The 15,495-nt window shown below is 34.5% G+C and overlaps 1 long non-coding RNA gene across 1 annotated transcript; it reads left to right on the forward strand.

Annotated features, from left to right (window-relative positions):
• Window positions 1-5,899: 5,899 nt before the first annotated feature.
• On the forward strand, window positions 5,900-14,075 carry LOC113097574 (uncharacterized). The gene is made up of 4 exons (XR_003288892.1): window positions 5,900-6,051; window positions 10,089-10,275; window positions 13,359-13,453; window positions 13,835-14,075. It is a non-coding gene; the product is annotated as an uncharacterized LOC113097574 (long non-coding RNA).
• Window positions 14,076-15,495: the final 1,420 nt, after the last annotated feature.

Raw genomic sequence — 15,495 nt, forward strand, 5'->3', positions numbered from 1 at the left:
ACTCAGGAGCAGTGAGGGAAATTTAGAAGCAGAATACCATTGTATTTTTATTGTATTATTTTAATATAATTAATTATATAACATGACTATACAACAAATTACAGTTTAAAATGATATATTTATGAATAGAAGTATAATATTGCATAATTTTATCAGAATTGTTATACTTGTATTAGATTATGAATAATATATATATACAATATATATATATATATATATATATATATATATATATATATATATATATATATATATATAATTTTATTTATTTATCGATATAATTAATAATACAAAAATATATAAAAATTATATATGTTTAAAAAATGCAATTATAATGTAATAATATTTTGAAATATTAAATGTTATTATATTATATAAACGAATATTTCCTGATTTGGGCAGTATGGACATTTGTATTTCCGTACCTTTTCAGAAGTTATAGTTGTTGCAGTTTTCAGCATTTCCCACGCTTCGTTTTTTTTTTTACGACTCACCATAGTGCATTGTGGGATTGCTTTCTCCTGATGCTATCAAATCAGTTTCTTAAAGGCAGCAAACTCTCCTTTTCAGAGCAGCATTTGTGTCCGAAACAGCCCTGTGATGCCATAAAATGACAGTGTGTGTGTGTGTGTGTGTCAGGTAAGACAGCTCAGACACATTTATCTGGCACTTCACAGCCTCACCGATGGGCAATTCATTACTTGAATATTAAATGAGAGAATCAGTGAATCTCTGGCTGTTTTCTCAGCTAATACAGTTTCTTCATTAGCACTGCTACAGTGTGAAAGAGTGTCTGTCTGCTGGGTAATTGTTTAACCTCATGAATAAGTGAAGCCCTGCTATTGATGGTGATGAAAATGTCATGCGGCAGACTCTTTGTTTCGAGAGCTCTGCTACATATCCTATACTTGAGTCTTTAATGAGCAGCGTTCTCCATTTGTGTAATATATTAGCGCGTGGTCAATAGCTGCATCAGTCCTGTAATGAATGGTGCTGTTATCCTGCGCTGGGGAACACAATCGATCATCTTGTTTTTTACGCCCTCTAAGGTGATATTGATTAACCATAGCTCCTGTAGTTTTCATTCTTCTCGCTGTGTTGTGTGTGTTGAGCTCATCAGATAATAATTAGCCTCTTTCAGATGCCTGTTTAATCGCTGAAAGTTGCAGATGAGAGAGTTGTATTGCTGTGAGATTATACTGATCGCTTGCTAATATTGTAATTAGTAACGTCCTGTCATACAGTCATCGTTGTGTCTTTGTCAAACTCTCCCTTTTCAGGAATATGTTGGTTATCTATCTCTCTGTTCTTGATGAGTTCATGACTTTGATTGTAAATGAATCGTTTTGTTTTTGTTTTGAATCTGTTGAATCACAAAACCACATGATTTAATTGCAGCAGGAAAGGAAGGTTTTTAGTGAATAACAGCTTGATTTTGGACCGTTCATCACACAAATCAGTCGAATGGATTCAGAAGACTTTTAAGATCGCACAGGATTCATAAAAACCACTTTTATGGTAATTGTATGCTGCTTTTGAATATTTTTTTATGCTTGACTGCCCCAGTGTTCATGCATTTAATTTTTTTTATCTAAGAAAATACAATGAAAACACTTTTTACATATTTCAAAATCATTTGAAATAATTAAACTTTTTTTTTTTTTGAAGTTGTGTATTTAAAACAATCATTATTGGAGTGTGTCTTGACAAAAAAATAAATAAATAAATAGTACTGTTTCTATTTTTCTAATTAAACATTTTAAATTCTGCTTTATATTTTACTTTGCATGCAAAGACTGGTTTTCACAACCCAATAAAATTCTGAATACAATCCAGTTTTCTTTTCTTGTTCTTGTCATACTGTTTCACAATGAGATGTGACATTATGTTAGTAAAACAGACTCTTGTTGACTTTCACAGTCAGCAGCATATGAGATAAACTTCTTATTTTCAGTGAGAGAAAGGTTTTTTTTTCTTCTTAAAAACGTGTTGAATGTTTTCAGAGGTGGACCAAATGTTCCCTCACCTCCCAGCACAATCATATCAAATCATGTTAAATAAGAGGGTTTTGCCAGCGGACCTGTTGAGCAGTAACACACTCGGATGCGTGCGTCTGTCGCAGAGGAGCGGGAGATAATTGGCAGAGACGGAGTACCGTTTGGTGCCTCTGGGGCTGTTTGAAAAGTAATTGGTTTTTCGCTCAGACCGTGAGGAACTGAGAAGTGCTTGGAGAGGAGAGGAGCGTGGACAACAGTGTACTCCACAAACACCTTCTCTCTTCTCTCTGTGCACTGTTGTCTTCTGTTGCTACAGCTGCTGTTATTATGAGCAGGGCAGATCTAATGGTGTCCTCACATGTAGCAGGTGAAGCACCAACCAACTGATTGTGAGGCTGAATAGTTTATTTGAACCCCATCCAGAAATTATTTATATGTGTAATTATCCATTTAATTATTTTCACATTTTGTTTTACTTAAAGTAGCTTTTAATGACAGTGTTGCATTTATTTTAATTGTTTTAATTAAAATTTTATTTAATTCCATTAAATGTTCAAATTAAATTTAATATATTTTTTTTATTAAAATATTAAAATATTTACTTTTTATGTAAATTTTTACATTTAATCCCATTTATTTATTTATTTTTAGTTTCATTTAAAATGTATCTATTTTATTTAAATTGTATTCAATATAATTTATTTTATTACAATTTTAAATGTTAAATTAATTTGCTTTCATTTTACTTAGTTACGTCTCATTTTTATATTTTATTAAATTGTTTTAATTTTTGTAAATTAAATTACATTTATGCAGATTTTTAAAAATTATTACATGTAATTTTTAAATGAAGAGAAACAACAGCTTGATCGTCTACTCTTTGTTTCCCCTGTTTTCAGCGAAGCACAGTAGCTCTATATGAAACACCCTCATATTTCATGTGCAAACACCTGGCGGCTCATGTTTTCTCTCTTGATCCTGAACCAGCTGCAGTCGTCATGTTTTGCTCTGCTCCTCTAGATCACCCTCTAGTGGTTATTTGTCTGTGACTCAGTTCAGCCCCCTCTTGTTCTTAAAAACGTTGTGTTTTTCTCCCAGACAGGGAGATGCAGAGGTACTTGACTTCACGTGTCCTGAGCGACATCATGAGACATCTTCAAATAACAGGGCTCTGCAAAACTCTCATTGGTCACCTTTGACCTCTGGATTGGCAGGTGTGTGTGTTTTTTGACCGTGGGGTGTTGAGTTGCTGTTGGGAAGGTCGGCACCGGCGCTCCAGTGGTGTATATTACCTGCAATGTTTTGTTTCCTCCGTTCTGACCTCTGAACCCATAAATCTCTGTGAGCTGGGATACCTCTGGTCACGCTGGCTAACTGATTGATTGTTGGCTTGAAAGCCCATCCTTTATTCAGGCCTTCTGAGCTGTTTGTTATTCAGCTTGTCTCTCTGAAGGGGAGCAGTGGTATCGTATCGTCCTCGAGGGTCGTGCCGAGAACAACACACACACCCAATTACATTTGACAGTTTCTGTGACTTTCTTCAATTATGGGTGTTTTTTTTTTTTTTTTTACTTGTGCATTGCTAAATGAATTTTAAAATACTTTTCACACTTATGCACACACACACACACAAACACACGCACTCGTTTGTTTTTGTGAAAAGTGGGTTCATCCCATAGGTTTTAATGGTTTTTATACTGTACAAACTGTATATTCTATGGCCTTACACCAACCCTACACCTAACCCTAACCCTCACAGGAAACTTTGTGCATTTTTACTTTCTCAAAAAAACTCATTCTGTTTGATTTATAAGCGTTTTGAAAAATGGGGACATGGGTTATGTCCTCATAAGTCACCCTCTCGTTTTATTACCTGTTTCATACCCATGTCATTATACAGAGTTGTGTCCTGATGTCACAAAAACATACACACACACACACACACTCACACACACACACACACACACACACACACTCACACACTCACACACACACACACACACACACACACACACACACACACACACACACACACACACACACACACACGCACACACACACTCACACTATAACTATTTAGTTTGTCAGCTAACAATGACCAACACTGTTTATTTCTAATTATTTTGGCAGGAGTCATCATAATGTTATTTCTCTATAAAAGCACACGATTGAATGATATTGCACACTTTGGGGCTTAATTTGACTAGGCAAGGTAAGGCAAGGCAGGTTTATTTATATAGCACATTTCATACACAATGGTAATTCAAAGTGCTTTACATAAAAGAAAGTAATATCATTATTTAAAATGAATTTAAAACAGAAAATGATTTTACATATAAACGACAGTGAAAATATAGTGCAATCTGTTCAGACATTGCACAGTGCTCAATCAACAAATGCACAGCTAAACAGATGAGTTTTGAGTCTAGATTTAAATGTGACTAGTGTTTTAGCACATCTGATCTCTTCTGGAAGCTGATTCCAGCTGCGGGCAGCATAGTAACTAAAGGAGGACTCCCCTTGTTTTGTGTGATCCCTTGGTATTTCTAACTGACTTGACCCTAGTGATCTGAGTGCTCTGTTAGGTTAATATTCAGTTAGCATATCTGCAATATATTTCGGTCCTAGGTCATTTAGTGACTTATATACGAGTAAAAGTACTTTAAAATCAATCCTAAATGTAACTGGAAGCCAATGTAAGGACCTGAGGACTGGTGTGATATGCTCAGATTTTCTGGTTCTAGTCAGAATCCTGGCAGCAGCGTTCTGGATGAGCTGCAGCTGTCTAATGGTCTTTTTGGGAAGGCCGGTGAGGAGCCCATTACAATAGTCCACCCATGGTGATAAAGGCATTAACAAGTTTCTCCAAGTCTTGGCTGGAAACAAAACATCTAATTCTTGCAATGTTTTTTAAATGATAGTATGCTGATTTAGTAACTGCTTTGACATGACTACTGAAACTAAGGTCTGTCTCCAGAATCACACCAAGATTCCTGACTTGATTTTTTGTTGTTTGACCCCTTTATGTCAAGGACTAGTAATTATAATATTTGCATCTAGAAAAGGACACTAAAATAAGAATAAAAATTATAATTATTACTATTAGAAATAATATTTTATAAATATTTTATATATAAAATATATATTTTTTTTGCATGTATTTAAGATTGAAGACCTCGAACAAGGGCAGTAAAATATAAATATTATTAATAAAAGCCTTGTGAAAAGGTCAAAGACTGGTTTAAACGTGACCTTCATTTAACAAAGAATAAAGTGGCAATCTGCTGAAATAAAAATCATCTCCTGGGACATAAAAGTGCCAAAGTTGAAGAAATGTCTAAGAATGGATTTATGAATGAATTAGCATCAATTTTGTATCGTGAGCGGAGCTCAGTAATGAGTCGTTGAAGCTCTCCGGCTGATTCAGTGAAAAGGTCCATCTCAAAACAATAATGGTTTTTCATTATTACACCCAACCATTGCTTGAAGGTGTGGAGTCAAACTTATATAATGCCCTTTAACCCACATTTTCACCTTGGTCTTGCTCTAACAGCTCTACTCTTCACAGATTTACTCTGCAGGAGAGCAGAGCTGTTGTCCTTCTGGATATCGATCCCTCGACAGCATCTCCGTTTGATGACAGGCTGTCACAGCTCTCACTTTATGAACTAATCATTTCATATATACTTATTATACACTCAGAACAAACAGCTGTGAGTGCCACTTCATGCTGACGTCCACAGGATTCAGTGCTGTCATATATCATCAAGTGCCTCTGTTTCCTAATTCATGCAACTTTTTAAAGTGCTGCTTTTCAGGTGAACGTCTCTTGAATGTTTGGAGTGCACTGCATATGTTTTCACCCATCATGTGTTTGTGTGCCAGCAGATGATGCACTGGATCTCTCAAAGCCCCCAGGAGTTTGTAAGGCAATTACAGATGACTGGGAAGAACGTGCTGACTCTGGTGTCTGCACTTTATCTGTGAAATTTCTCCTTCCTCTCCGATAATCATCAGTTGTTTGCTTTGGTTGGAGGCAACACAGTTACCTCAGGTGACAGCACACACACACACACACACACACACACACACACACACACACACACACACACACACGTATATAAAAAACAGGTAATATGCTTGCACAATATTGCCAATCTTGCTAATTTAATAAACCCCCGCCCTCCCATGACATGTCAGCCAATCAGGGTGCCTTAAAACTATTGATATGCAGAGTTAAAACAGTTGCTAGTTTGCTGAATCAGGAGCAGTGAAGTCCTTTCTTGCTTCCAACTTTCATGTTTTTTTGTTAATGTGGAAACAATTAATACTTTAAATTCAGATGATTCACCTTAAAAATTCACTCTAAAATTAACGGTGAAACAGCAGCATGATGGTGTCCGTCAGAAGTGTGCAAAATTAATAATTTTCTCCCTGTTTATCTCTGATTTCAGTGGTGCAACATTATCTTTGTAAGACAGCATAATAATGTCAAACCAGTTCCAGAGTGGTTACCATTGCATAACAACTATCTTTGAAATGGCTTTTTACAATATTTTAACATGCCAAAAATGTTATAGGTATATGGTCTTAAAATACCTTTGTACTTGATGTACATTATTTATTTCTTTAATCAAAGCAAAATCCTACTACCTGATTTTAAATACTCCCTTGCTCTATAAATACACTGAACAAAATTATGAATGCAACACTTTAGTTTTGCCCCCATTTTCATGAGCTGAACTCAAAGATCTAAGACTTTTTCTATGTACACAAAGGCCCTATTTATCTCAAATATTTTTCACAAATCTGTCTAAATCTGTGTTAGTGAGCACTTCTCCTTTGCTGAGATCATCCATCCACACTGTAAAAAATTATTTTTTTAAGTAAATTATAAAGTAAATTCAAATGGAACTGCCTAGGTAGAAATGGAAGTTAAAATTCATAAGTATATTTTACTTGGAACCGTTTGTTATGTTTACAAGGATTCTTTAAGTAAATATCAAAGTTTTGATCCCATATTTCCCATCAAGCAATGGGGCATGAATAATTAAAAATGTACACTGTTTTATGGTTGTTTTTGTTGTTAGTTGTTTATTTTAGTTGTTAGTTGTTGTTTGTTTTAGTAACATACTGTTTTGTGACACCTGGAGTTTATTTTCTATTCAAAATGACCCATTGATACTCAAACACTATTCACTGATTTTTACCGTCATTGTGTGTGGTGTACCAAGATTTGAGGTCTCTGTGTTCAGGTGGCTATTCATTTTATTGAGTGGGCATATTATCTTAAAATGATAACAGCCTGTCTACATGCTTACTTGCATGATAGCAAGTGAACCAAATGCTTAATAGCACCAGTTTAAAGTTGTTAAAGTAAATTGCGTAAACTCGCAGATTTTATTAAATTCAATGGTTGAGTTTTACTTAAAATATATGAGTGCAAAATTTGCAAAATAAATACATTTGTACGCTTTTTTTTTCAGTAATAAGCATTAGGCTACACAATGTAAAATTTACGAACAAAGAGTCAACAAAATTAACTGGGAATTTCCAAGTAAACATAACTTAAAAATGTCTAATTAAACCTACTAATAATTATGTTTAGTCTTTTACTTAGCAAATGTTTGTAAATTTACTACACTTTACAGTGCACCTCACAGGTGTGTCATATCAAGATGCTGATTAGACAGCATGATTATTGCACAGGTTTGTCTTAGGCTGGCACCAATAAAAGACCACTCTAAAATGTGCAGTTTTATCACACAGCACAATGCCACAGATGTCTCAAGTTTTGAGGGAGCGTGCAATTGTCATGCTGACTGCAGGAATGGTGGTCACACCAGACACTGACTGGAATTCTGTTTTTTTTTTCTTTTTTTCTATTGAGTAAAGAGGCCAGTCTGTGACATTTAGATCTTCTTTTGCTCAAACATCTTTGTGCTCTGTGAATGCACAGTTCAGAGTACATTAGATGTGTATCTGCTTGAGTTCGATCTCTGGCTCTCATTGTTACCGTATGTCGCAGACATATGTGGATCAGTGTGATGTATTTACGGATTTGCTCGTTCATCTCTCTACATAAGCTCATAAAGCACAAACAGATGGTTCCCATCATAAGATGCAGATGAAAAATGAATTCACTGGAGGCTTTCCAAAAAGCAGAGGATAGTAAGATGGAGAGGTGTCTTTAAAACAAAGATGTCCATGGGAAGTCACTGAATTATTCAGGATTTTAATGGCGTTGAGAGCATTTAATGCAACATGATCCATGTTTGTGTACACCATCTCAAATGGCAGAAAGCAAGTGAGATGGCCAATTAAAGGCAGTCAAATAAATGAACATTTAAGTATTTGTAACAACAAATGGATCCCAAACATCTTTATATAGCAAAGCTAGATCATATCTAAGTTGACAGGACACATGTGAAGCATCGCTTGGCTTTAACCTCATGTTGTGAACAAGGCTCATGGGCCGTTGAAATGTTCCCTTTTAAAATGAAAGCTGAGAGTAATGGAGCTTTGAGGGATGTAATGCTGTAATGCAACTCCTCCAAACATTGTGCAGTAGTTCCTCTATTTCAGTGCTGCTTAGACTCACAAACAAGATCACATTAAAATCCACCCTGTCTATTTTATTAATGCATGTTCATGCTCTTTTTATGCATGATTTATTATTGACTATTGACCTTTTGCACTTTAAATAAACTCTTTAACATTCATAAACTCTGCCTGTTTTTTTTCTCTGTTACATTCATCCTTTAAAAGATGGATTAGTACCGTAGCATCATATTCGTGAACCCCTAGTTTTGTGTTCTGATGTTCAGTTGATAGCTGTAATATTGAGCTCCTCCCAGGAGGCATCACCACAGGCTTTATGGATTTACCCAATCTGCACAGGAACATTCAGTCCGTCTGCATCATATCAAGCCTCGTATCAGCGGTTTGATATAAAGCAGCTCTCCGTGGCAGTGCTTCACCACGCTGATGTCTGAATGTGAAACAGATGGAGGAAGCGTCTCTGAATGATGTGGGTTTCTCTTCACAGAGCAACTCAATTTCACACATACTCTGAACTCAAATGTAATTATGCTTTGGCAGCTTTGACAGTGATTTGTGTCTGTCTTATTCTGTTGCGTTTCCTTAAAGTAATCGTTAAGCCAAGGATGTATGGGGATGCTAAGGATGCATGATACAATTATTATTCTTTTTTTAATTGATTGGTTTCGGTTGATTTTACATTTAGCTGTGCATGCTTGTTAACATTTCTACCCTACTTTAAAAAATGTTATAGTTGATATTTATCAACATTATTTTAATTTTTCTAATTTTAATGTATCGGTAATCTTCATTAAATCTGCAGCAAACTTGCAATAATAATGAATATTTGTAAAACTGTGGTGCCTACATTTACTTGTAACATTTTATAGTGTTTTATTAAATTGTTTATTTTTATGTTGACAATGGATAATAGAATATTTATATTATCAGTAATATGCCATAAAATGAGAATAAATATTGCTTATTGGTATTGGCCAAAAGTTTCAAATTGATTGCATCCCTATACAACACCAAACATATAAAAGTGGCCTATATGAATTTTAACCCTATGAGAGCCTATTGTATCATATCTATATTAAAGAGTTTTGAATATAACTTTATAGTGTATGTTTTTAGTCTAAAAACATTTATTTGGTTGTCTTTCAGTTATCATTGTATTGGACTGAGTTATATATTTTGCCCAAACAATAAAAAATAGTTATTTTTTTCATAATAGGAAGCACTTATCATCATAAAATACATATTATTGGTACATATAGCGAAAAAAATTATATTTATTTGCATTTTATGTAAGTACGGGCCTTGTAACTATCAGCAACTGCACCTAACACTTTTTTTTTCTCAGTTCAGGCTTCTGAATAAAAAAGTGTTTTTCCTCTTTGAGTATTCGAGTATGAGCTCCATATTCTCACTATATCACAATATATAGCCATAAAAGCCTGAAGTATCTAAAGGTCCAAAAAATGCTTTTTTCTGTTTTCTTCAAAACGTTTCAGCTGTACTGCACTCCATATTCTTGTACCCCTACAGATATTTAATTGGTGCAAACGGCATGAGAGGAACATCTCGTCAGGTTGGTCATCCCTCGGCGCTCTTCGGCCCACCCGTGTTCCTGGTTCTGCGGTGGACCGGCTCGTCCTCCATCACACGTGATCCTGAGGAAATCTGGAGCAGAAACGGTTGATCAAAGCCCAGGCAGAATGAAATCTGATGTTAGGTGAGCTGTTTCCTTGAGTCGAGCACAGCATGAACACAGAAGCTCACTGTGACCCGCCGATTCAAGCGTATCTCACAGACAAGCTCCAGTAGGATTTTTTGTAGAAGTGAGGCATGTTTATGGAAAGCTGCTTTTCGTTATAGATGGCTTGTTTCTAGTCTAAAAGTACTCGGTTTTTGGATGTGCTGAAACAAGAATGTGAAGCTGACTCAGAGGTTCAGAGTTTATTAAACTCTTTTTTGTGCTTTTGGAGCTCACATGGCATCACACACGTTTCATTGCATGTTCACTTGGTATCCACTTTTCAACTTTTCAGATGCATTTTCAGGAAACAGGTTGGAAAGTATAGAAGCTTGTTTCTGCAACTGGATAAATATATATATATTTTTTTTTTTTGTCTGACAATTTGGTTTATAGTTTAGCTCACAATTCTTTGTGAGTTAACCTGCGATTCTGTAAAGTCAAGTCAGAATTGTGAGATTAAAATGTCACAGTTATCTTTGTCATTTTTTATTCTGGATGTTCTGAGTTTATAACTCACAATTAAAATTATTATTATTTATTATGTAAAGTCAGAATTTCAATATGTTAATTGATAATTGCAAGACAAAGTCAGAATTGTGACTACCTTCTAAAAAAAAAAAGAAAAAATTATAGTTATGAATTTATATATTGCAAAAAATCTAAATTTTGACAAAGTTTTTTTATTTTTTGTAGCCTTAAAAAAAAACAAATATGTCATATGACAAATGTTTTTCAATAAAAAAAAATATTTTTAAAACTTTATAAGTACTTAAATATCTGTACACGCACAATGATCATATTAATCTTAATAAAATAACTAGTTTAAATTCCCCAAAAGAACCATTTTTTCTTATTGTCATTTTAATTTTAGTTTAAGTACTATTTGTCATTACTTTTAAACCGCTGCAAAATATTATTTGAAGAACTCTGGGAACCAAACAACTCACCCAATGACTTCCTCTTGTCTGGAAAAAAGTTTGAAATATGTCAAATAAAATGTAATAATATGTAAAAACTGCATTTATAAGCGTATCTGTGTGAGCATGTAATGCACTTAACATGCTGTTCCTGATCTCATTTATCTCATGGACTGAAGTAGACAGAGTTCTCCACTCCAGTAAAAACAAGCTTTGCAATCTTTTGTTCCTCGTCTCACTAAGAGGGCTTTAACACGTCAACTCATCTGGTTAGAGCTTCTTTCCTTGTGGTAGCAAAAATCCTTCCCTATTATCTTCAAAGGCGTTTTGATGTTCATGTGGTGTTCAGAAGACAATGAGTGGCCTGAGGACCTGAAGATGATGAGTTTGTTCAACACGCACTTCTATATTTTCTCCTCATCTCATTGAACCCTTTCACACTATTAACAGTCTTTTAAATAATTAATATATTTGTTGATTTAAGTTTATTGAATTTTGACAATGATAAAAGATGCTAAACCTTGACCCACAAGGACTCCATCTTCATTTGAACTGACATATTTTCGGCTTTATTCTCCCTGTGAAACTGAATTCTTATTCGGGGAATTTTAATCTTTCACTTACACACATACCGGCGGCTGTTCATTTTTCCCGAAACATGGCATTTTGGCATTGAAAACTTTCTGAAATGTTATGGCTGAATTACCTGAGCATTAAAAAGAAATGAAAGGGCTTAAATCCTTGCTCCAGTAAGAACGGTTGAATGCGTCTTCCCTGTTAAAGCGGCTGTTTGCTTATCAAGTGGATTTTGTTACTGAATCACAGTCTGAGCTCAGAAATGTCTCGTCAGAATCACGGGAATGTCTCCAATTAAAAGCATTACTCAGTAATTACATACTGGCTGGGCACAGCAGGCGCACTGAAGGCTAATTAAATACAAACGCTGCTCTGTGTTCGATTTACACTCAAAGAACGCCATCTCCTCCATGTGTTCACTTTCTAGATGATGTTATGCAGCTCAAGTTTGCTGTGCGTCGGTGCAGCGTGTCCTGATTAGTAATGACAGATATTTAGATGTACATTTGACACTTTTATGTTTATAAAGACTCTGATGCTTTATACAATATGTTATACGACATATATTATATATTATACGACATATATTTTATATTACTGTTATGCATTATGTATTATGAACTAACAATGAACAGCATTTTTGTTTATAAGAAGGAAAATTAAATAAAAATTAAATGATACAATTATTGTTAATAATGTTTACGTATATATTGTTCTTCTATTAATGTTTTTGGTAAATTCTTTATTAATTTAATTAATTATAATAATATTGTTATTGACATAAAAATCACTCTAATTTTTTTTTTACCTAAACAAAGTATTAAGTAAATGATAACGTGTTTAAGCTCAATTATTACGTATTAATACTAGTATAAAATGGTATATATAATATTAGAATATTATACATTATGTATGATGAACTAACAAGTTTAACAAGTTTATGATAATAATCTTTACAAATATATTGATTTTCATAATATATCCATAGTATATTAATGTAGTGTTAAACATGCATTAGTGCTATATATAGAAATGAACATTAACAAAGATGGATATGAAAGAGTTAACTGCTGTTTATCATATAATATACGATTTGCATGAATGCATTAAACTTTATTGCAAATTGTTAACAAAATCCTACAGTCTGGATGTCTGAAGTCGTTCACGCTGTGTGTTCGATAGAACCACTTAACATAAATACTATGAATACTAATGAGATCAGTTTGTGTCCCAATCAATTTGTTATTATAAATCTTTCATTTGTCAACTCTGTCCGGACCATTTCAACAGCAGATTGCATTGATTTTCTCGGACACAGAGGGGTTTTATTTGCCAGCTGAAATAGTTTGGTGCTATTCGTGAATGGGTTGATCCGTCGCATCACAGGCTCTTGATTCTGAGAGCGATATATCAGACAGGTTTGGCATAATTGAATTCATTATGAACTTCATCAAGTGTATTCCCCAGTGAAGATGAGCGAGTACTTCTGCTGTTTTATCTGGAAGATCCATCTTCAATTGTATTACCATTCACCACTCCATTTTTCTGCTCTTTGATGTTCTGCAGACGAAAAACACGATGATGAGGATTTCCTATTTACCGCTGCACCTTCCGTCAGATTGAGAGATACACTGAAGAACGGAAGAGACGTCCTTTGAAATGTACGAATCATAAGAAAACGTGAGAAGAAAAAGAAACCCTAAAGAGATGTATGCATGTACTGTATAAGAGGAATTTGCCATATGCATAACAATCGTGATTTCTGTCAGAAACTGAATGAGGGAATGTTTATATATAATCAAATGTAATATGGAGATAATGCATTAAATGAAATAGAAATCTAATTCATTTAAATATAATGAAATCCATTAGATTTTATTTTCACTTTATTTGGAACACGATTGACATGAACTAAAGATCAGTTTATTCATGAGTGAGAAAAAGCTGCCGTTTTGAAAACCTTTGGCTTCACAGATGTGTTTCTGTGTGTGTTGTCATTTTGATGGGCTTCTGGTTTAAAGGAGAAGTTTTTGTGCTCTTAGGTCTGCTGGGGTGAGGCTTGTGGCCTTCAGGGGACCAAAAAACTGCTTAGAGAGACATAGAAGAGGAAAAGCTGAGAGAGCGCAGGCTGGGTTTGGAGTGACAACAAAAGAGGTTTAAAAAAAATCAATTACTGGACGTCCGAGGGGAACTAAGAGACTAGAGTGGAAATTATTTCTGATCCAGCTTTGGAATGATTCGCTCATCCCTTGTGGCTTTGGGGTTTGTGTGTGTGTGTGTGTGTGTGTGTGTACTGTGCATATTTGAGCACATTGTACAATCAATGCCACCTTAAACAAAGTACTGCAGTTAGATTCATTCACATCAAGAAATGGAAGACATTTCAGTTAGTCATTCATTAATTCATTCATTCAGTCAAGTATTCATTCAGTCATTAATTCAGTCATTAATTAATTCATTCATTCATTCATTCAACCATTCATTCATTCATTCATTCAGTATTCATTTAATCATTGTTGTTTAATCATTAATTTTATTCATTCATTCATTCATTTGTTTGTTTAATGATTAATTCATTCCGTTATTCATTCATTAATTGTTTAATCATTGATTATTTATCTATTAATTTAATTGTCGGTCATCGAATCATAATTGATTAATTCAATCACTCATTCATTTTAATAAAAAAATATTTATGCTATTTAAAATATTTGTTTTAATAGTTAGTTGATATTTTGTGTGTTTCTTGACAGTTATGTATATTTATTTCTGAAAATTCTTTCTTGAACTTTTTTGTTTTTCACAGAGAAAATCATCATTCATATAAGGAGCAACCTGATGGTGAGTTGATTTTTTTGCTGTTGGGTGAAGCACACTACGTTTTTCTTTTCTACATTGTAACTCGCTACACAATGTTTGAAAATAATGTTTTATTCTATTTAGCAAGGATGCATTTAACTGATCAAAAGTGTTCTTTTGAACTTAATCATAGAATCCTGAATAAAATATATTTTGATTTTATTTTTACATTTGAAGCAGCACACCTGCTTTCAACACTGATGATAATCAGAAATGATTCTTGAGCAGTAAATCAGTATATTAGAATGATTTCTGAAGGACAGGAAATGATGAAAATTCAGCTTTGATCACAGAAATAAGTAATATATTCAAATAGAAATCATTTTAATTTGCAATGACATTTCACAATATTACTGTTTTCTCCGTATTTCTGATCAGATAAATGCAGCCTTGTTGAGCAGAACAGACTTTTTAGAAACCTGGCCCAGTCTCAGTCTTTTGAAGGATGGTGTATATGTTAAAGCGTGAGGTTTGGTGATGTTGGCAGGTAAGGAACGGCTCTAATCAATAAGCTTTGGCAGGTTTGCAGTGTCACTTATAAGCACTACTGCAGGAAGTGTGTGTTTATGTGTGCGAGTGTTATCATCCCAAATGAGCAGCAGCACTCACAGCGGTGCAGTCATGTCAGTAAAGCTGAATTGGATGTAACATGAGTCATTAATCAAAGTGAGCGAGGCAATAGAAGAGGGATGTGAAGCTGAAATGATTAAATGGCTCTCCATAAGGTAAGCGTCTCAGCAGAAAGACTGTGCTGTGGCACATTCCTCACGGCCTGCCCAAAACCACAGTAATCAAACCCACATCAAGCTCTTCATCAGTGTCAGTCGAAAGACTCCTTCCCATC

This window comes from Carassius auratus, unplaced genomic scaffold, assembly GCF_003368295.1.
Source record: "Carassius auratus strain Wakin unplaced genomic scaffold, ASM336829v1 scaf_tig00216332, whole genome shotgun sequence".
NCBI lineage: Eukaryota > Metazoa > Chordata > Actinopteri > Cypriniformes > Cyprinidae > Carassius > Carassius auratus.